This window comes from Sus scrofa, chromosome 18 (genome assembly GCF_000003025.6).
Source record: "Sus scrofa isolate TJ Tabasco breed Duroc chromosome 18, Sscrofa11.1, whole genome shotgun sequence".
Classification (NCBI taxonomy): Eukaryota; Metazoa; Chordata; class Mammalia; order Artiodactyla; family Suidae; genus Sus; species Sus scrofa.
In genome coordinates, this window is record NC_010460.4 from 33,014,889 (window position 1) to 33,036,115 (window position 21,227).

Here is a 21,227-nt window from a genome sequence, read left to right on the forward strand (position 1 = left end):
TCCAGAGACAAATGTGATAAACTTGTGGCAATAAGTAGTAAGCTATCCATCAAATGTTTTCAAACACATGAACATACCTAATCTGTCCTTTAACCGTTAAAAAAGGAGAGGGAAATTACTAGATTTATTTGAGGACACGCTTTCAAAATAAATACTACAGAAACAGTACTTTCAAAACATATTTGAAAATGTTTCCATTGCTATGCAATTCTGGGGTAAAACCAATGTAATTTATCACTTTGATACATTTTTATGTCTGAGCACCTTAAAAACTTGGAAACAGAAATTTATCATTTGTTTTAACATCTTCTAAATGAAGAGCTTGAGTTTGAACCTCTCTCTAACAATATCAAAATGCAAAATGCAAAACCATCCAACTTAGTGCACAAAAGCAAGTGATAGGCATGATGGAAGATGGAAATTCACCAGTCAGATTTCATCAGGATTAAAAGTGATTTACTAAGAAAAAACCCAACAATGGTATTTTCCCAGCTAAGACACCATTAAAATCAAGTATCAAAATCAACTGAATCAGAACCAGGACTTTAAAAACAAGAAAGTATTTCAATCACATTACATTCACCAAAAATATTAGTGTAATTATGATCACTTATAATTTAATAATACAATATTTTTGAAAAGAGCAACGATATTTTGTACCGCACATAAATACGAAGTATCTTTCAAAAAGTTTATTTAGAATAATTTCATCATTCAAAAATGCATAGAGTAAGTCATTTATAACATGCATAATGTATTAGTAAAGCATGTGTCTATGTATACTCACGAGCGTGTATGAGAATGTGTGTGATTTCCAATTAATTACAATCAGATTCTACTTCCAGCAAGACGTTGTGAGGAGTTCCATGGCCCCATTTCCATTTCACTAGTGAAACTGGTGAAAATTATTAAAAAAAAAAAAAAAAAGAAAGACCATTTAAAGTCATGGGAAATTTTCTGAGGGTATACAGCAAATAAAGAACCGTTTACTCAAAATCTATTAAAATTTAGTAACAACAGAATCCATGGTATTTGAACCAATACATATTTCCTGGCTATTCCCTCCCAGCTCAGCCAAAACTCCTCTCTGGACTAGTGCAGACAATTACACAGGGCTCTCTCTCCTACCCCACCCCACTCCCTGCCCGGGCCCCTGCCAGGCCCCCGCTAGAGGGCTGTCATTCAGGAGAAGCAATGTCAACATTTCTCATCCTGCCTCCAGATACCTGTGGCTGAGGCTAAGTTCTGGGTGAATGCAGGTGAGAGGTGGGGCTCTCTTCTTCTATCCATCACCCACTGGTGGGATACAAGCTCCATCTTGGTACAGCATGCTAAGAGTGCCAGGCCCGGGTCCCCCTTGCCACGCTCATCCTGTTGGACTCTAATTTGGATCGTCAGTGTTGGAAAGTGAGACACATGAACATGAGGACATCTCAACAAGGCTCCTTACTTTGGCAGAAGGGTGCAGGTCCTCAAAAATGTGTGAAGAAGAAAAGACCCTCCCTATTTATCCCTAACGCAGGTGGTATACCTGTCCCCTTCCCATTGGTCGGGTCAGGGCACACATTCTTCTTGGTTGGCTAATTGAAACAAACGGTTGCTGGAGGAGAGGGAAAGAGGAGGGGGCCGCAAGAGGGTGTTTCAGCCGAAACCAGAGCAAAATGGAGTAACCAAGATTTCCTTTGATAGAAAAGACATGTGTTACTTTCAGAGAGGCAAACCAAGAAGACCTGAAGCTACTGCCACTTCCTCCACCAAGGGCTCGGCTCCTGGAATGAAGGGGTCACTCAGAGAGAAAAAGAAACTCGTCCTCACTTCTAGCTCAAGCTCTGGCTCAGAGAAAGAAGCAGGCCATAAAACAGGCAGCTCCAAACCTCATCCTAAATTAACTGACTCCATTTGTACCAGATTATAGAGAAGTTAAAGTCTAAGCATCCTCTCAAAAGCAGTGAAGGTGTGGTAAAAGAAAACTGGGAAGAAATTGATAGATTCATTGGAGATAAAAGCTAAACTCTACATCAGCTAGCTTGTCAGAGAGGACAGACAGCTGGGAAGAGACATTTGGGAGAAGCCCTCCTGGGCTCAATAAAAATCTCAAGCCCTGACATCTGCAGTATCCCTTCCAAGAATCCTGAATTTCACTGGATGAGAAAATGGTGCAATTTATGCCCAGGGCATGTTGAAAACAATAGAGCAATCAGCCAGCAACTAGTATTGGAAATTAACAGTTAGGTATACTTAGGAAGAAGACAATCCAAAAAAGCCCTAGAAAAAAGCATGGTGATTATGGCCTACCCAAGGCTTTACCCCCTCCCCCTCTTCCCCCCCAATCCCCTGTGGAGCTACATCAGAGACTTTACCCTACAGGGAGGAAATAGACGTCGCCATAAAAATTCTGCCAGCCAATAAACAAGGAAACAACAATACCAAGCCCTGCTGAGGGGTGAGAGGGACAGGTATTCAGAGCTGCCACGATATATTTTCTTTTCTTCTTTCTTTCTTTTCCTTTTTGCTTTTTCTTTCTTTCTTTCTTTTTTTTTTTTTTTTTTTTTTTAATCAGAGGTACAGACGCTGCCAGCCTACTCCACATTCAAAGCTATGCCAGATACAAGAGGTGTCTTCAACCTACACCACAGCTCATGTCAACGTTGGAGTGAGGCCAGGGATCAAACCCAAATCCTCATGGCTACTAGTTGGGTTCATTTCTGCTGCTCCACAATGGGAACTCCTACAATATATTTTCTAAAATATTCAGTTTCTAACAACAACAAATTATGAGACATGAAAAGGAACAGAAAAATAGGATATCTAAAAAAAAAAAAATGCAGACAGCAGTAACTGCTTGTGAAAACAACCAGATTGTTGGAATGAATGAAGACTTCAAAGAAGTCATTACAAAAATATTAAACTAAATGAAATCGTGATTAAAGAAAGGTATGATAACATTGCATCAATTATAAAACATCAATAGATTAATACAGTTATTTTTAAAAAGCCAAATGAAGATTCTGAGTTGAAAAAAATAGTAACTGAAATGAAAAAAATCACTACATACAAGAAAAGTACAGATTGATATCGCTCATGAACGTAGATAAAATTCTTCAACAAAAGATTAGAAAATTGAGACTAAAAAGGTATAAAAAGAATTACACTCCATGACCAGGTAGGAAAGGCTGATTCAACATTTGAAAAATCAATTAATGTAATCCATCATATCAAGAGACTAAAAAAAAATCATATGATCATATCAAAATTCAACATTCATTCATGATTTAAAACAAAACAAAATAAAACAAAACAAAACAAACCTCTCAGTAAACTAGGAATAGAAGGGAAATTTATAAACTGAAAAAAGACTATCTACAAAAAAGCCTACAGCTAAAATCATACTTAAAGTTAAGAAACTACAACCATTCATGCAAAGATCAGGTACAAGACGAGGATATTTCCTTTTATCACACCTTTTAACATGATCGAAGTCCTTGTTAATTCACTAAAGGACAAAAAGGGAATACAAGATATACAGATTTGAAAAGACAAAAAGTGGTTTTTGTTCAGAGGGTTACATGATTGTCTATGGAGGAAATCCTAAAGAACTGATCAAAAATCTCCTAGAATCAGTTAGTGACTATAGCAAGGTTACAAAATACAAGGTAATACACAAAAGCCGATGACTTTCCTATATACCAATGAAGAAGGCGAATTTGAAATAAAAAACACAATGTGATTTACATTGGAACCCCCAAAGAAGAAATACTTAGGCATGAATCTAACAAGATCTCTACAAGGGATATATGAGGAAAACCAGAAGACTCTGACGAATGACATCAAAGAAAAATTAAAATAAATGGAGAGATATATCATATTCAAGGAGAAGACTCAAAATTGTCAAGTGGTCACTTCTTTGTAACTTGATCTATATTATATATTCAATGCAACCCCAATCAAAATCCCAGCAAGTTATTTTATTAATATTGACACACTGATTCTAAAGTCTCTATGGAGAGGCAAAAGACCCAAAGAGCCAACACAATATTTAAGGAGAAGAACAAAGTTGGAGGACTGATGTTATCCAACTTCAAGACTACTAAAAAAAGTGGTAATCCAGACAGTGTATTATTGCAAAAGAATAGACAAATACATCAATAGGATATAATAGAGAACCTAGAAAGAGACCTTCCATATAGTCAAGCTGAGGTAATAAAATGAAGTCAAAATAATCTCCTCCATAAATGGTTCTGGAACAACTGGACATCCCTATGCCAAATAATGAATCTGGAAATAGACCTTACATCTTTCACAAAAAATAACTCAAAATGGATTATAGACCTAAATGTATATGCTAAACTACAAAAGTCCTAGAAGATAATATAGGAGAAAACCTAGAAGAACTTGGGTGTAATGAAAGGAGATACAATGCTAAGAACACAATCAGTGAACAAAACATTGGTAATCTGGACTTCATTTACATATTCTTAATTCAGGAGTTCCCGTCGTGGCGCAGTGGTTAACCAATCCGACTAGGAACCATGAGGTTGTGGGTTCGGTCCCTGCCCTTGCTCAGTGGGTTAACGATCCGGCGTTGCCGTGAGCTGTGGTGTAGGTTGCAGACACGGCTTGGATCCAGCGTTGCTGTGGCTCTGGTGTAGGCCGATGGCTACAGCTCCGGCTGGACCCCTAGCCTGGGAACCTCCATATGCCGCGGGAGCGGCCCAAGAAATAGCAAAAAGACAAAAAACAAAGAAAAACAAAACAATACATATTCTTAAGTCATATATTATATGATATATTTACAAAATGGGTTAAAACCCATCCAACGAATTTTAAAATGAGTTATGGGAAAAGGACCTAATATACATTGCTTCAAAGAAAATGTACAAATAGCCAATGAGCACATGAAAAGATGCTCAATATAATTAGTCATAAGGTAAACATATATTTAAAAATATATTAAAACCACAATAAGATAGGACTTCGCACCCACTAGTATGGTTAGAATAAAAAAAGTCAGATAAGAACAAGCGTTGGTGAGAATGTGGAGAAGCCAAACTCTCATACACTGCTCATAGGACTATAAAATGTCACAACCACTTTGAAAAATATTTGGTGGTTCTCAAACAATGACACCAAATTACCATTTAATCCAGCAATTCCACTACTTAGTATATACCCAAGAGAAATGATATCATGTCTATATAAAACCTTGTACACAAATGTTTATAGCAGTACTATTTCCAAAAGCCAAAAGATGGAGGCAATACAAATGTCCATCAGATGATGGGCAGATAAACAAAATATGGCTTATTCATACAGTATAAGATTATTCAGCCACAAAAGGAATGAAGTGCTGGTACATGCTACTACATGAAGGGGACTTGAAAACGTTATGGTAAGTTAAAGAATGATTCCATTTATATGAAACACTCAGGAGAGGCAAATCTGTACAGACCCAATGTATACTAGTGATGTAGGATTTAGAACTGCAGGAAATAGGAAAACGGGATGATAATTAATGATTATGGGATTTCTTTTTTAGGTGATGAAAACATTCTAAAATTGACTGTAATGATGGTTGCACATATCTGTGAATATACTAAAAACCACCGAACTGTACATTTTAAGTGAGTAAAATGTGCACTGTATGAATCATATCTCAATAAATGTGTTTTTAAAAAGAATGTGAATTACTTGCCATAAATTCTGCTGTTGATGGTGCACAATTAAAAAAATTAGAGACAGAGCTCCCGTCGTAGCTCAGTGGTTAACTAATCTGACTAGGAACCATGAGGCTGTGGTTTGATCCCTGGCCTTGCTCAGTGGGTTTAAGAATCCAGCGTTGCCGTGAGCTGTGGTGTAGGTTGCAGATGTGGCTCGGATCCCGTGTTGCTGTGGCTCTGGCGTAGGCTGGTGGATACAGCTCCGATTGGACCCCTAGCCTGGGAACCTCCACATGCCGCGGGAACAGCCCTAGAAAAGGCAAAAAGACAAAAAAAAAAAAAAAAAAAAAAAAAAAAAGACAAATTCGAGACCACTTGTTAAGTGTTCTTGGTGGATGGGTGTATTAAAAATACATCCTCATTCTAGACATTTGTATCACTCTTTACAAGTTATAAGGTCGCCTCATCTATCTGTGTTGTTTATGAGCCAGCACAAATTTTAATAAACAAGGGTGCAACTCCACAGATCAAATTGAAACCAATTCCAATCTCATTAGATATAAGAAATAAACCTCAGATATAGTGTAAATACTGTAATGCCTATTCTCTTTCATTCTAATTCCCTTCACTAAATTCTAATCTCTTAGCCAGGCATTTAAAGACCAATAAGACAGACTTGCCTGATGTCCATTTATCTTTGTTATATAATTTAATAGCTGGGCTTTTCTTCCCCTTTGTCTTTTCCTTAAATTACATGTGTAGTTTGTGAACAAGACTGGTCTAGAGCAGACATTAGCAAATTTTTCTGTAAAGAGCCAGACAGTAAATATTTTAGATTCTGCGGCTATAAGATATCTGCCTCAACCACTCAACTCTGCTATTATGGTGCTAAATCAGTTGTAGATCATCTTTTAATCAATGATTAATAGGTACTGTAACACAGATTTTTAAATCAGTTGTAGATTATCTTTTAATCAATGATTAATAGGTACTGTAACACAGTTCATACTTTAGTATGAACACTGAAATTTGAATTTCATATTATTTTCATGTAAAATTTATTTGGGATAATATTCTTCTTTCAATTGTTTTCAACTATTTAAAAATACAAAAAGCATTCTTAGCTCATGGGCCTTATAAAAACAGGTGGCTGGCTGAATTCGACCTATGGGCCATAATTTGCTGATGCCTGTCTTTGGCTAGACTGAATAAAAATTTAACTAAAGAAACTTTCTTATTAACCTTTAAACATACATCTATTTTCCTCAAATATCCTATGTAGAGCTCATGGTGGAAGTAAAGTTACCACAAGCATTGCACTTCTGGTTTTATACTTAAAACCTCTCCAATCTAACTATGTACGAGTAAAATTAATTCATCATTGACTGAGAACATAAATACACACAAACAAATAAGCGATCCCCCGAGTGGTTTAGTAATCTGCTTGGCAAGCTTGTAAATTGAAAATTGATTTTCATCCTCTTCAACTGAATGAATTTTATAGTTACTGTAATCTTGAAAACTAGCCACTGGGGGAAGAAAGTACATCCAATCATTCCCAGGGGCCCCATGAGAAACTTGCTTCCTTTCCTCAAGTTCTCCCTTCCTCTCTCCCTTTCTTTCTTGGATTTATTATCATTCGTAAACTCACGCTACCAATCATTATGTTATTTTCTTTCTTTTTCTTTTTCTTTTCACAGTTGCACCAGTGGCATATGAAAGTTTCCAAGCCAGGGATCAAATTGGAGCTGCAGCTGGGATCTACACCACAGCCATGGCAACACTGGATCCAAGCTGCCTTAACACAAGGAGCCAAGCCAGGGATTGAACCTGCATCCTCACAGAGGCAATGTTGGGTCTTTAACCTACTGAGCCAAAACAAGAACTCCTCATTGTGTCATTTGCTAATATACAGATTGTAGCTAAGGAACGTAAAACTGGTTGAAAAGTGAAAAAGTCAACCTACCAAATTATTATTTTACTTATTTACAAATTACTTTGTCTGGATTTTCAAAACTGAACTGACGCGAAACCTCAAAACCCATATGCATAGCTGGGACCCAAACTTGTCTTTTGGTTTAGAGCTCTGGTAGTTTTACTTCTAGGTGAAAATACATATAACCCTTATATATTTAGCCGTCATCTGTTTTAATGGCTTGAAAATCAACGTGTATCTGATTAACATTTACCCCCCAACTTTGAGTATACATACCTAGATCTGAATACCTACTGCTGAAAGATGAGACAAGTCTGTGAGAGAGTTTCACCACTGTGATAGTGTGAGGGACATCCAGAGACAAGAATCTAAAAGAAAGACAATTTTAATAAGCCAAATGTAATTGTTTCTCTCTTGCCTCACCTTTATTACTGTTCCGGTTATTTTAAATATGATACAGACTCCATACATTGTTTCACATTAAGATTACGTGCTATTCATGACGGGAAAACAAAGAAAAACATTAAAGCTGGAGGAAACTGGTACCTTCTCCAAGCACAATTCAATACTGCAATGCGAAGGCAACTCCTATACACTGGGAGGCAATCAGGTTATGAATCATGTCATATTTGATTCCATTGTGGGACCCAATATGTTCATATATTTGGCATGAGAATACCTGTGCCTCTTTTCCATGGATTGACTGAAGTGTATTTACTTTTCTGTTATCATTATCCTTCTCTATGTTCATTTTTTTATCTAAGACTTTCAGACAAATTTAGGACAGAATGTGTCATAACTATGGGGAGTCAGCGGTATAATCAATGTAAAATGAGTTATCAGAATGATTTATTTAAATGTGTAGGATAATCTTTTCAGTATACTATGATATCTTTATGAAAATGATTAATGAGAATTTATAGTTAAATAACCCCTGGTGGCAAAAGAAAAAAAAAAAAGTTTGATGGTATATGAATTAGACTCCAGCTTTTCTGGGCTTCTGAACTACTGAATTAGGAATTTCTTCCCTGGACAAGTCAACTTGAGGAATTTCTGTAAGAAAACTACAACTTTGGGAGTTCCCGTCGTGGCGCAGTGGTTAACGAATCCGACTGGGAACCATGAGGTTGAGGGTTCGGTCCCTGCCCTTGCTCAGTGGGTTAACGATCCAGCGTTGCCGTGAGCTGTGGTGTAGGTTGCAGACGCGGCTCGGATCCCGCGTTGCTGTGGCTCTGGCGTAGGCCGGTGGCTACAGCTCTGATTCAACCCCTAGCCTGGGAACCTCCATATGCGCGGGAGCGGCCCAAGAAATAGCAACAACAACAACAACAACAACAAAAAAAGACAAAAAAGAAAACTACAACTTTGCATTATTTTCAGTCTGAAGCCAAAATATCCTGAATTTTGGCTTATAAACAAACTTCTGTAGTATTCCTAACATCGCCAAATACCATGCTCAGGAATGTTGCACAAATTTAATATAGATATATTTTAAGTTCTCCAGACTGGCAAAGATGCCAATGGGCATACAGTTAATTGAAAAAGCGTCTCCAACTGCTGTAGAGATTTGGGGAAAAAACCCAGTCTTTGGGATATGGCCACCTAATCTGCAAATCGCTAATAGTGAAGGGAAATAAAATCACATGAAGATAGTCTAAAATCATTATTAAGAGTTCTCACACCTTTTTTTTTTTTTTAAGCAGGGAAACTTTATTTTCAAACAAAACCAAGCATGGAATTCCCAGAGTGTAGATTTTAAAAAATAAGAGCTTACTTCATAAAACACACAACCAAGCAAGAGAGATTCTCTAGATTAGGGGTTATCCACCAAAGCCTCAGGGCCAAATTTGCCTACCTCCTATTTTTATACAACTCATAAAAATGGTTTTTACATTTTTAAGATATTGAAAAATATATTTCATGACACATGAAAAGTATATGGACTTCAGATTTCAGTGTCCATAACAAGAATTTGATTGAAATACAGCCATAGTTGTGTGTCTGGCTGCCTTCACATTACAACACACACTTGAGTGCTTGTGATAAAGGCATTATCACCCCCAAAGACAAGAATATTTACCATCTGGCCCTTTGCAGAAAAAGTTTGCCAACCTCTGCTATAAATGAGAACAATGTAGCTCACTTCCAAAAAACAGGTTTTGCAACAATTTACTTTCCTCTTACATGTGGGTATGTTATCTACTCTGCCAACTGTAAATATTCCTGACAATTGTCCATCACGTCTACTTGCGGGCAATTTTTATCACTGGTAAGTTGGGGAGGTGATTTCCCAGCTCTGTGCTTTGCCTTATGGAGAATCTCAAGGAAATTAAGTAGTAACTTCTGCCCTCAAGGAGCTTAAAATCTCACTCAGAAGAAAACAATATTCTATTCTGCACCACATCAAACGAGAAACAGCTCATTTCTGTGATTTCCATGAGGAAACCCTCCTACTAGGCCTGTGTGCAGACAGCAAGTCAAAGGAAGTTTGAGGAAAATGGAGAATGGGGGATCCATCACGGCAAAGGAAAGATTTTCACTCTGAATATGGACCCTCCCTTTTCTTGAAACATTTTCCTGTGGCTTGGCCACGTGTTACTCTCTGCTCTCTTCCATTGCTGAGTCCACCCACCTCTGGTGCAGAGAAAGAAATCAGGGATTCCTCTTCTGTCTTACTTGCTGCTGACCATGACCTCAAATTCCTCCTTTCACTCCAAGCAGCTTATCAAAATTTAGTGTCTGTGCTTCCTAAGCAACGGTTCTCTTCCTAAGAAAAACTCTGATGCCACCTGTCAAGATAATACTACTTTTTTTATTTTATTTTATTTTTTATTTATTTATTTATTTTTTTGTCTTTTGTCTTTGTTGTTGTTGTTGTTATTGTTGCTATTTCTTGGGCCGCTCCCGCGGCATATGGAGGTTCCCAGGCTAGGGGTTGAATCGGAGCTGTAGCCACTGGCCTACACCAGGGCCACAGCAACGCGGGATCCGAGCCGTGTCTGCAACCTACACCACAGCTCACGGCAACGCCAGATCGTTAACCCACTGAGCACGGGCAGGGATCGAACCCGCAACCTCATGGTTCCTAGTCGGATTCGTTAACCACTGCGCCAAGACGGGAACTCCTACTTTTTTTATTTTAAAGGAAAGTATTTCAGCTGCACAGGAGAGGGGAGAAGGAAAGCAGCCTTGGTGAGGGAGGGGTTTGGAGACAGGGCACGGGGCAGCAGAAAACAAGCTAAACAAGAGTGGAACTGGATAACAGAGGTTAAAAGGAAATAAGGACAGACAGACAAGAAAGCAAGATACTTACTGCCAAAGGGCAAAGGTAAAACTTAGCAAGGAAGTAGAGAATCATTGTAAGTTTCTGAGTATATGAGTAGCATAATGAAATCAGCACTTACTGAGTGGGGATATTGAGGTTAGATTCAAGGGAATAACCTCTTGGGTATTAAGGCCAAGAGGTCAGATAGGAGGATGTTGCAATAATTCAGGCAAAAAATGGTAAGAGCCTGGATGTCAGTGGGAGCAATGGGGGTGGAGGGAGAAAATGGCTCTAAAGATTTTCTAGAGAAAAAGCTGATGTGACATAGCTTTAAGGAGTGAAGGAGGAAGAGAGGGATATAAGATTTGACCCTGGATGACTGGAAAAAATGGTGGAGACCTTATCGAATACATTATTACTTTTAAAATAAAAGTATCTCTTTCCTACTTTCATAAAAAGAATCCAGTCTTCTTATAGAAAAGGCACATACATATATACACAGGGAAATAAAATTAAAACAGAATCTAAAGTAATAGGAGAAAAAAAAGGAAACTGAGGGTGATGTAATCCTCTGCCTGAGTACTAAATTTAGCCCCGAACTTCCTTGCAGCTGAGGCAGGTGGCTTCACAGCTGTTACTATCTATACCATTTTCCCCGGAGATCATTCCTTGCCTGGCAGCAAATTCTGGGGGAGAAAGAAAAAAAAAAAGAAAAATCACACTGCTCTTTACTGAGTAATGTCATAAAGTCTCAGTTGCGGTTCCTCAAAAAGATGCAAAAAATGTTCTTCACCTGGTCAAAGCATTGACCACCACCTGAGAAAGTATGTGAAGTCATAGTCCTGGGAAGGCTTTTCTAAATGAAATGAGGCTGGTATAGATCAAGTAGGATGATAACTGTGCCCGTTCAGGACTAGGGTGTGGAGCTGGACTCAGTGGAGATGCAAGCCACAGCATATCCCTTCTTGGACCAGAGATACTCAACTTAAGTTCTGAAGCAAAAAGGAGACGCTGAGACTTGGCTCAAGAGCGAATGAACAAGAGGACAAGGTGAGGAATGAAGCAAGTTGGCCATGATTCTTCAAGAGCTCTGGCCATTTCTCCATCTTCTCTGGAATCTCATTGGTAGAGAACAAATAGTCCATTACTAACACAGGATCCTCGCAAAGTTAATTAAAACCACCTCCCACTGCAGCAGGAAATTATCACACATGCCCCTTCCCCAACCTGTGCCTGGACATGGTGTGGGAAGTGAAGGAATGCTGAGAGGGTGAGCAGTCACATGCTCCACCTGGAGAGAGCATGACCCTTGTGAAATCTTAGGACGAGGGTATTTAAGAGGCACAACACACCTCCCTTACAGCTGTTACAATCACAAAATTTTACATTTTCCTTCAAAATTTTTGGAAAAAAACATAGTAAATCTTAGGCTGAACACAAGAATGTGTGTTCTCAGATCACCCTGTCTTTCTCAACACACTGTAACTGCTTGTTTTCTTGTCTGCCTTTTCCACTGAGTGATAAATAAGTTTCAGAGGGCAAGACCTTGTAATTCCATTCATCACTGCATCCCTAGCACCTCTCATGGTGTTCAATAAATACTTGAATGAAAGCCTTCCCCCATTTTTCTCCTTTAGCTGTTTCTACTGTTCACGATCCTGACCCAATTTCTTCCCAGGCAAAGGGACCATTTCTCATTCTGACTCAAGAGGTCTGAAGATGGATATTTGGAGTCTAACTACTAATTGTTTAGGACTTTGTCCTATACTTTTTAGTAGAGTTATATTAACAATAAGGATAGAGATCAAATAGTCTTTTCTCTTCAATCACCTCTATTCCAATCTCTGTAGTTCTTCCCAAAGTCACCAAAAAATCCTGTTTCATGGCAATCCCTACTACCTCTTTGCCTACATTGTAAAAGAAAATTAATGACAACATGGCATTTATTGGATGTTTACTATATACCAGCCTCTGTTCTCAATTCTTCATAAATATAAAGTCACTTAAAACTCGCACCAGCTCTACGTGGTCGGTAGTTACCTCCACATACAAATTAGGAAAAAGAGGCACAGAATAATTTTAAAAGGTGTCCAAGATCCAAGGCTATGCACGTGCACTGCACAACTCCAGGGGGTATCATTAGACACCGTGCACTGCTGTATGCAGTTTCCCTGCCAAGGTGATAGAGATAGTAATCAGTGCAGCTAGGATTGGAACCCAGGCATTCTGGCTCTAGCCCCTACCCTTAACCATTGTAACTAATCTAGGACTTTTTCCTTTCACGTAATTCCTGTCCTCAGGGGCTTATCCCTAGGAATGTTGGCAATGCCTCAAAGCTCACTACTGGTGAGTCCTGGATTCCATCAAGGTTAATTCTTTTGTATTATCTGGGAACTATTCATTCTCATGCATACGAATGTTATGCTCCAGTTAAGCATAGCTTCAAGTAGCTAGAGCAGTGACTGGCAGGTCACAGGTAGAAGCTAAGGAGAGCTGAGTCTTCTTTAACCTAAACCAGAACTCGATCAAGTAAATTAGTTCTTTTATACATTTATAAAGCCATTTTTCATTATGCCAGCAGGATGCTTGATGTCTCCTTTCTGTTCTTAACAGTAAATCTACATTTATATTGCCCATGTACATTTTTATTGCTATTTAAAACAGAATAAAACAAAGCTAAACTGACTTCAGCTGCTTCTGCATTTGATTCAAGGAAGGAGAGTTTAATTTATAAAAGAGTTAGATGTATTCTCTGTATAGAAACTAGCAGTTGAGTTAAGGGAGCAAAGCCTCAGAGTTAAATCCTATTACTTTAAATGACTACACAAGTGTTTTCTAAGGGTAGAGACACTCGGAGATGGCATTTTATTCAGCAAAGCAGTTGAGTATTGGGATAAAGCAAGGTTTCTAAACCACAGCACTGTTGACACTTTGGACTGGGTAATTCATTTTGGGAGGGGGGCTGTCCTGTGCATTATAGGATATTTAGCAGCATCCCTGGCCTCGACCCATGGGGTACAAATTGTACTCTTCCCCCAGTTCAACTATGACAATGAAAAATGTCTCCAGACATTACCAAATGTCCCTTAGGGGGTAAAACTGACTCCAGTTGAGAACTACTGGGATAGACAAAGGTAGGCTCAGAAAGAGAGACCAGTGCTAGGTTGTTCCAGGCCAGTGGTTCTAAATGCATGCTCCTTAGACTAGAGACACCAGCATTACCTGGGAGCTTGTTAGAAATGCAGAATCTCTGGCCCTGCTCCAGACACAGGATCTGTAGTGTAACATGACCTCCAGGCGATCCACGTGCACATTAAGTTTGAGAAGGACTGCTCCAGTTGGTGCATGAACATGAAGGCACTTCTGAAAACCCTTAGGTATTAAGGGGTTCCAGAGAGCTGAGAGAATGGGACAATGACAAGGGTCTGAAGAAAGAGGGAGGGGGGAGGGTGATATGGTGTTGGGCAAAACCTTCTAAGACAAGTGGTTAAGGACCTCCAGAAAAAAAAGTTTCATTCTCAATTATATTGTTTGCTGTGCTATCATACAATCCCTTGTCCCTCACCTCCTCTGTCCTTTATGTCCCCGAACCTGCAATACTCCTCTTGCATAGGTACTGAAGAAAATCTGTCTGTTCCATATTTGTATTGGTGCAGGACAGACAGAAGAGACCCGTTGTAGGGGACAATACACAGAGCAGACCAAGAACTCAGTGGAAGCAGGAACTTAAAAGCAAGAGATGACAAGAGAAACTCAGGTCTCCAAATATCTAGTAATGAGAGAAGGGGTGGGTTGCTAGTTCCACGTGTGGAATGGGGGTGATAGTCATTTTCATGCTAAAGGAAGAAAACCCCATAAAGCAGGAGAGCAGGGCTGAGGACAGGCATCTATAAATTTGCATTCAACTCTATATGTTCTATGGCTTGTGTGTTAAGCTTGGTTACTTACTGTTTCTAAGAAAATAATGTATTTCCAGAATTAAATCTTTTTCTGAGATGCCTGGTTTCAATTAATCTGTATTTATAACAAAATCTCCATATGATGAAAATTCTAACTTGGATATTTTAGTAAAAGTCTTTCCATTAACCTCAAAATAAACAAGGGAAGAAGCAAAGCAAGTGACTGACATATTTGTGCAACAACCCATGCAATGGAACGGATGCCTCAAACGAATACTGAGATAATATTTGATATATCAGCTTTAAATATATTGAAAAAAAATCTCTCGGAGCAAACTTTAGCATGTCAATCAAAAATTTAAAACAGATCGACTCAATTAGACTAATTTGATTAATTAGTTTAATAATACACACACACCCACCAGGGATCAACTGTTTCAAAAAGTGCAGGTTAAATTTTATGTTGATAAAATATTTGTTTTTTAAACAGTTTGCTTGACTTACATTTTAGAAACCAGTTTGGCAGTCTCCTAAAAAGTTAAACATACAATAACCATATAAAGCAGCTTTCCTGCTCCTAAGGTAACTGAAACAATACAGCTATTCCAAGACTAGTACATAAATGTTCATAGCAGCTTCATGTGCAAGACCTCAAAGTTAGTTAAAACCAAATGTCCATCAGCAGGTGAATCATAAGTAAATCATAGACTATCTATACAATGGAATACAACTCAGCAATTAAAAGGAAAGAAATATTTATATATGTTCACGTTATGGAAGGATCTCTGAGTGAAAGAACCTTGACCAAAAAAAATAGTATATACTGTATTCTATTTATAGAAAACTCTAGAAAATGCAAACTAATCTGTAGTGACAGAAAGCAGTTTTGTGATTGCCTGGGGAGTGGGCTCTGGGCAAGGAATGACAAAGGGGAATTGGAAAAATTTGGACGTGTTCATTATCTTGGTGGTGCTGATGGTTTCACAGCACATAAATATGTCAAAACTCATCAAACTGTACACTGTAAATACAAGATACTATATGCCAATTAACCCTCAGTAAAGCTGTAGGAAAACATCACACCAAAAACTGTTTTTAAAAGATGATCAGCCATAAATTAATCACAAAAGGAATGAGTGCTAAATATATTTAACATTTTTAAAGCAAAAATAAGCTGCATTTCCTACTTCACAGGAATCATTCCAATTAATCTTAAGCAGCAGTAGAGCTGGTTGTACTTTTCTTTAGCTTAGTCCAACGCTCAGCAGGTAGACCACTATAATTTTGGATGTTAAAATGCTCTCTTTGCGCCTTTCATATTAATTAAATCTGTTATTCATGTTGCAACTGATATTTGGTCCACATAAACTTCTTACTGAAATAGGCCTTGGAACAAAAGTCAGTCTCTGTGGTTGTGAGAAAAGAGTTACCCACCCTCACTTAAATAGAGAGAGCATTTTGTTTACCTAAAGGGCCAATCAAAGGCATGCTGCATTCACTGCATGCTCATTTATCAAAAGAGATAAATCTGTGAAATACTAGATAGCTGGAAGTAGTTACTGCTACTGCTTCTGCTGCTATTAATTAATTAGGATGGTGACTGGTGATTATTAATTCATTTGGTCAATAGTACAATTTGCTAATTTAGCAGACTTGAGTTTCAAAGTGAACTGATGCATTCATAATAAACTTCACGTGAAACTGATAAATGAGTAAATGAGCTAGGTGCACCACAGGCACACACACACACACCCCATATGGGTGTGACCAGCACTGCTTTTTTCTTCTTTAAAAGAATTATTATATTTATACATATGTACAGAGGTGTGTGGAGAGGGGTAAGGGTGGACTGTGCACATATAGCAGTCCCAGGGATTATTAAGATTGTAAAGAAATAATAAAAGTTTAAGAATTACCATATGGTACAGCAATCCCACTCCTAGGCCTAAATTCAAAAACATACACGCACCCTTATGTTTACAGCAGCACAATTCACAATAGCCAAGACATTAACTAACTAAATGTCCAACAACAGAGGAATGGTTTGAGAAGATGTGGTGCATATATATGATGGAGTACTGCTCATCCATTAAAAAAGAATGAATTAATGCCATTTGCAACAACACGGATACAAATAGAGATTCCCATACTAAAGTAAAGTAAGTCAAAAAGAGAAAGTCAATATGGTATCACTTATACGTGGAATCTAAAATATGACACAAAATGAAGCTATCTGCAAAAGAGAAACAGACCCACAGATATAGAGAACAGATTCGTGGTTACCAAGGACAAAAGCTAGGGAGAGGGATGCACTAGGGGTTTGGGGTTGACAGACGCAAACTATTACCTTTGGAACGCATAAAGTTCCTACTGTGTAGCACAGGGACCTACATTCAGTCTCCTAGGCTAGACCATGATGGAAAAGAATGTATAAATATATGCTAATATATATATAAGAATATATAAATATATATAAAACTCTGTCACTTTCCTGAACAGCAAAAATTGGCACAACATTATAAATCAACTATACTTTAATATAAAAATTTTGTTTAAGTTTAGGTACAAGCTAGGCATTTTTCCTGTCAAATAAATCTCTGGTCAATGAGTGTCATGAACACTTAACATGAGGTCAAATCAACATCCCTGAAGTAATAACCCCTCTTTCACTCTTCTGCATGTTAGAGAGCACCGTCTTGAAGCAAATGCATCTCACAATCTCCTGTTTTATTTACGGATGTCTCTGCAGCTCCTTTTCCACCCTCTACATTTTACCTTCCTTCTTTCTTCCCAACTACCTTCTTTAATTCCTTCTGGTCAGCTGGGCTTTTGCAAGACAAATCACAAGTTCAATTTCTCTGCCTCGTTCTCTAGTCTTTTTCCTTTCATGCAGGGGTCATTTATGTCAATCAACTCCTCATACATTCATTCACATAATTTTTTTCAGAGCAATGTCACTGAGTTTTGCTGAAATTTGTTATTTTTCTTGCTCATTTTGAGCACATCATATACGCAAAGATCTTTGCAAGCTTGTTTTGCACATTTGCACATGGACATGAAAACAGAGTTTCCCACTTCTCAGGTAAAGCCTTTAAAAATGTGGCATTACCTTTGACTCAGGCTTCTCACTTATTTCTGAGCCTGGAGATGGTCTGGGATGATCACTCTTGGGCCTGATTTCCCTTCTCAATATACCACATAATGGATTTTTTAAAAAGACAACCCCAAGAGTACTAATTTAATTAGCAGAAGCCTATAGACCTCAAATCTCAACAAAGTAATATGATGATATATATGGGTTTGCATTTTGAACAATGTGGCTGTTGGTATGGAATAAAGAGTGAATGACTGGTTTATGTGGTAGTAACTGGTAAGAGCCACAATACACCATAAGCCTCATAAAAAGAAGATTCCTTCCTTTCCCATGAACTTGACTGCATGAACAGTATCTCTTTGGCCAACCATGGACATGGCCTTCTCTGCTGGAACCTAACGACTGAAGGAACTATAACCCAGGGTCCCAGAGGCCCAGAAGTATACTGAGCCCTCACTCTCTATCAGCACAGACTGACCACCACCCAGCTGGAAAGGTTGCAGGATGCCCCTCCTGCAGGGAAACCCTCCCATCCATAGGAGACAGTATCAAAATTTATATACTTTTTATTAAAGTATAGTTGATTTATAATGTGCCAATTTCTGCTGTACAACAAAAATTACCCAAGCATATTATATATATATGTATATATTCTTTATCTATATATAAATATAGATATTCTTTATCTATATTATATATTATATATGTAATATATATATTCTTTTTCTCCTACTATCTTCCCTCGTGTTCTATCCCAAGAAATTGAATATAGTTCCCTGTGCCATACAGAGGGACCTCATTGCTTATCCATTCTAAATGTAATAGTTTTCATCTAACAACCCCCAAATCCCAGTCCATCCCACTCCCTCCTCCCTCCACCTTGGCAACCCCAAGTTTGTTCTATACATCTATGAGTCTGTTTCTGTTCCATGGATAGGTTCATTTGCGCCATATTTTAGATTCCACATGAGTGATATCATACGGTGTTTCTTTCTCTTTCTGACTTCACTTAGTAGAAGAATCTCTAGTTGGATCCCTGTTGCTGTGAAAAAACTTTCATTTTAATGTAACCTGAAGTCTATGACTGCTCTGTGTTATAAGGCACAGCCAAAAGATAAAACATCCAAAGTGATAGCCCCTGTCCACCATCAATACAATCCACAAACCAATCCACATCTATCTGAGTTTCCTTCAAAATATTTATTAGTTCCTATCACTGGTATCCAGCCCAGGCCTTGTTTTTTTCCGCAGGCTGATTGCATAAGTGACATACCCTTAAAGGCGTGAGACAGGACAGGCACCTTACATGCATTACTGTTAATACTCACAGGTACATTATAACTCAGTAGTAAAGTTTTACAAGTGAGGCATGGAGGAAAGCTATTGTTCTTGTCTGCCTGACACCCCTCTCCTTCCCCTCATGGTCTTTTGGGGTCATTACTCCTTCCACACCCCATTCCCTGGTGCCAAGGACAGCGTCCCTATCCCTCCTCCCAGATATGTTTAGGTCTTGGAATCACACTCTTGGCCACAGGGGATGGGAATCCACGCTCTTGGCCACACTCAGGGCTATGACAACAGCAAACAACAACAACAGTGATAGCATTGTGCTGGCAACTATTCCAAATATTTTAAATTTTTTAAGACATTTAATCCTCACAACCACTCTGTCACAGGTCCTAGTATTGTTCCCACTTATCAGATAAAGAGACAAGAGGCACCGAGAGGTTAAGGAACATGCTAAGGTCATAAATTAATCTTATCTCAAAAGTAAGAACTGCAGTCCTTTTCTCTTGGTGAAGAAGCTAGGAAGGCCTACATGTGGCAGCCCAAGCTGAGATCTGCTCACCTCCCTCCCCCAGAGAGGAAGAGGGAATACGGGTGGCTTTTAATCTCTGGTTCCATTTTTTGAGTAGCCCCCCACCCCAACTGGCTTTGGTTTGTGTGTTCACAGGGCTTGGTTGCTCAGCTTTCGCTCAGCTTTGGGAGTCAATCCAGTTTACTGTCCAATACATTTTTTAAAACATAGATTGAAGTGAGATTCAATCACTTGCCAGTGAAAGATGACTGATGAACACAAGGAAAAGGAGGCTTAGAGAGGCCTGATGATAGAGCTGGGAGAACAGCCAGGCTCTGCTGATTTGAAAGCCCTTGTCCATTCCACTTGATCAATCCTCAGCTGGCCTGTCCTTCAGAGAATCTCAACACTGCAGCAACTTCTGCTCAGACTGCAGTTAGCCTTTTTGAAACAATGTTTTCACCACTCTTCAATTTCCCCAACAGCTTTCTGTATCTCCTGACACATCAAACCCACATCTCTCTGCCTACTTTTTGATGCCTTCCAAATCAGGCCTCACTTAAATTTTAGCATTCCCACCATCCCCGACTCATCAAGAACCTAGCCCAAATTATGTCTTTCGCAGTTCTGTGATTTCTTTACTCAAGTCCGGTTGAATGACTAAAATTAAACCAACTCAAGACTCAGTTCAAGTCTTGTTCCCTTTACAGGAATCCTGACTACTCTAATCACTATTAATTTCTTTAACCAAGAGCATGGAGACTCTTGTTTAATAGAAAGATAGTTTAATAAGGCAAGTGGAGCCAGAGTGTTTCTCTTTGTAGTTATATACACTTTTATTTCATTTGTTAGTTCATGAAAATATTCCTAATTGGAAGTGTAAAACAGGGGTTGAGAAAGGAAGGAAAAAAGGAAGCAAGGAAGGAAGGGGAACAGAGAGAAAGGAAGAGGAAGAAAAACCAAACCGTAGAACAGATTCCATTTTAAGTAACAGTAAAGCTGATTTCCCTTAATACTTTTATCTTTCAGGTAAATGGCTCATGTTTTATTTTCCGTTCAGTGACAAACACACCAGGTTTCAGATAACAATCCGAATGAATGGAAAAAGACAATGACTATGATTTTCTCCAAACGTCTATTTCTTAGTTGATAGGTACTGCCTTTCCTACAAGTTCAAAGCCCTGCCTCTGTATGAGGTGTGCTGCTCACCACTGATAGTCGCAGAGAAACCGGGCTTGCATTCCCAATATGCCCAAGCAACTCATTTTTTAGCACACTCAGGAATATCGCAATCCAATTAAGTGGAAAATCACAAAGCCCACAGCTGCCAGGATGAACAACCAATGTTCCTAAAAATGCTATTTATATCTTCCTTCTTCTGAACCTTGGAATATATTTTATCATTTTTTTCTTCAAATAAAAACTGCTTGAGCCTTTGACTTGGAGCCATTTATAATGAACTTAAGATCCTCCACTTTTCCTAGATAATGTTCCCATAAGCCTTGTTTGGTTTGTTCTCTAATTCCTACAATGTCTGGAAGTGATTTACAAAAGGCAAATCAGAAAATATTTAGACAA

General features: G+C 38.5%; 1 long non-coding RNA gene across 1 annotated transcript in view; it reads right to left on the bottom strand.

Moving 5' to 3' along the window:
- The window catches only part of LOC110257595, a 58,432-nt gene that overhangs the window by 14,432 nt on the left and 22,773 nt on the right, over positions 1–21,227 (bottom strand). Inside the window, exons 2-3 of the long non-coding RNA XR_002340433.1 lie at positions 7,870–7,961; positions 788–895 (exon numbers count right to left, since the gene is read on the bottom strand). This is a non-coding gene — a long non-coding RNA (uncharacterized LOC110257595). The remainder of the gene's footprint in view (positions 1–787; positions 896–7,869; positions 7,962–21,227) is intronic.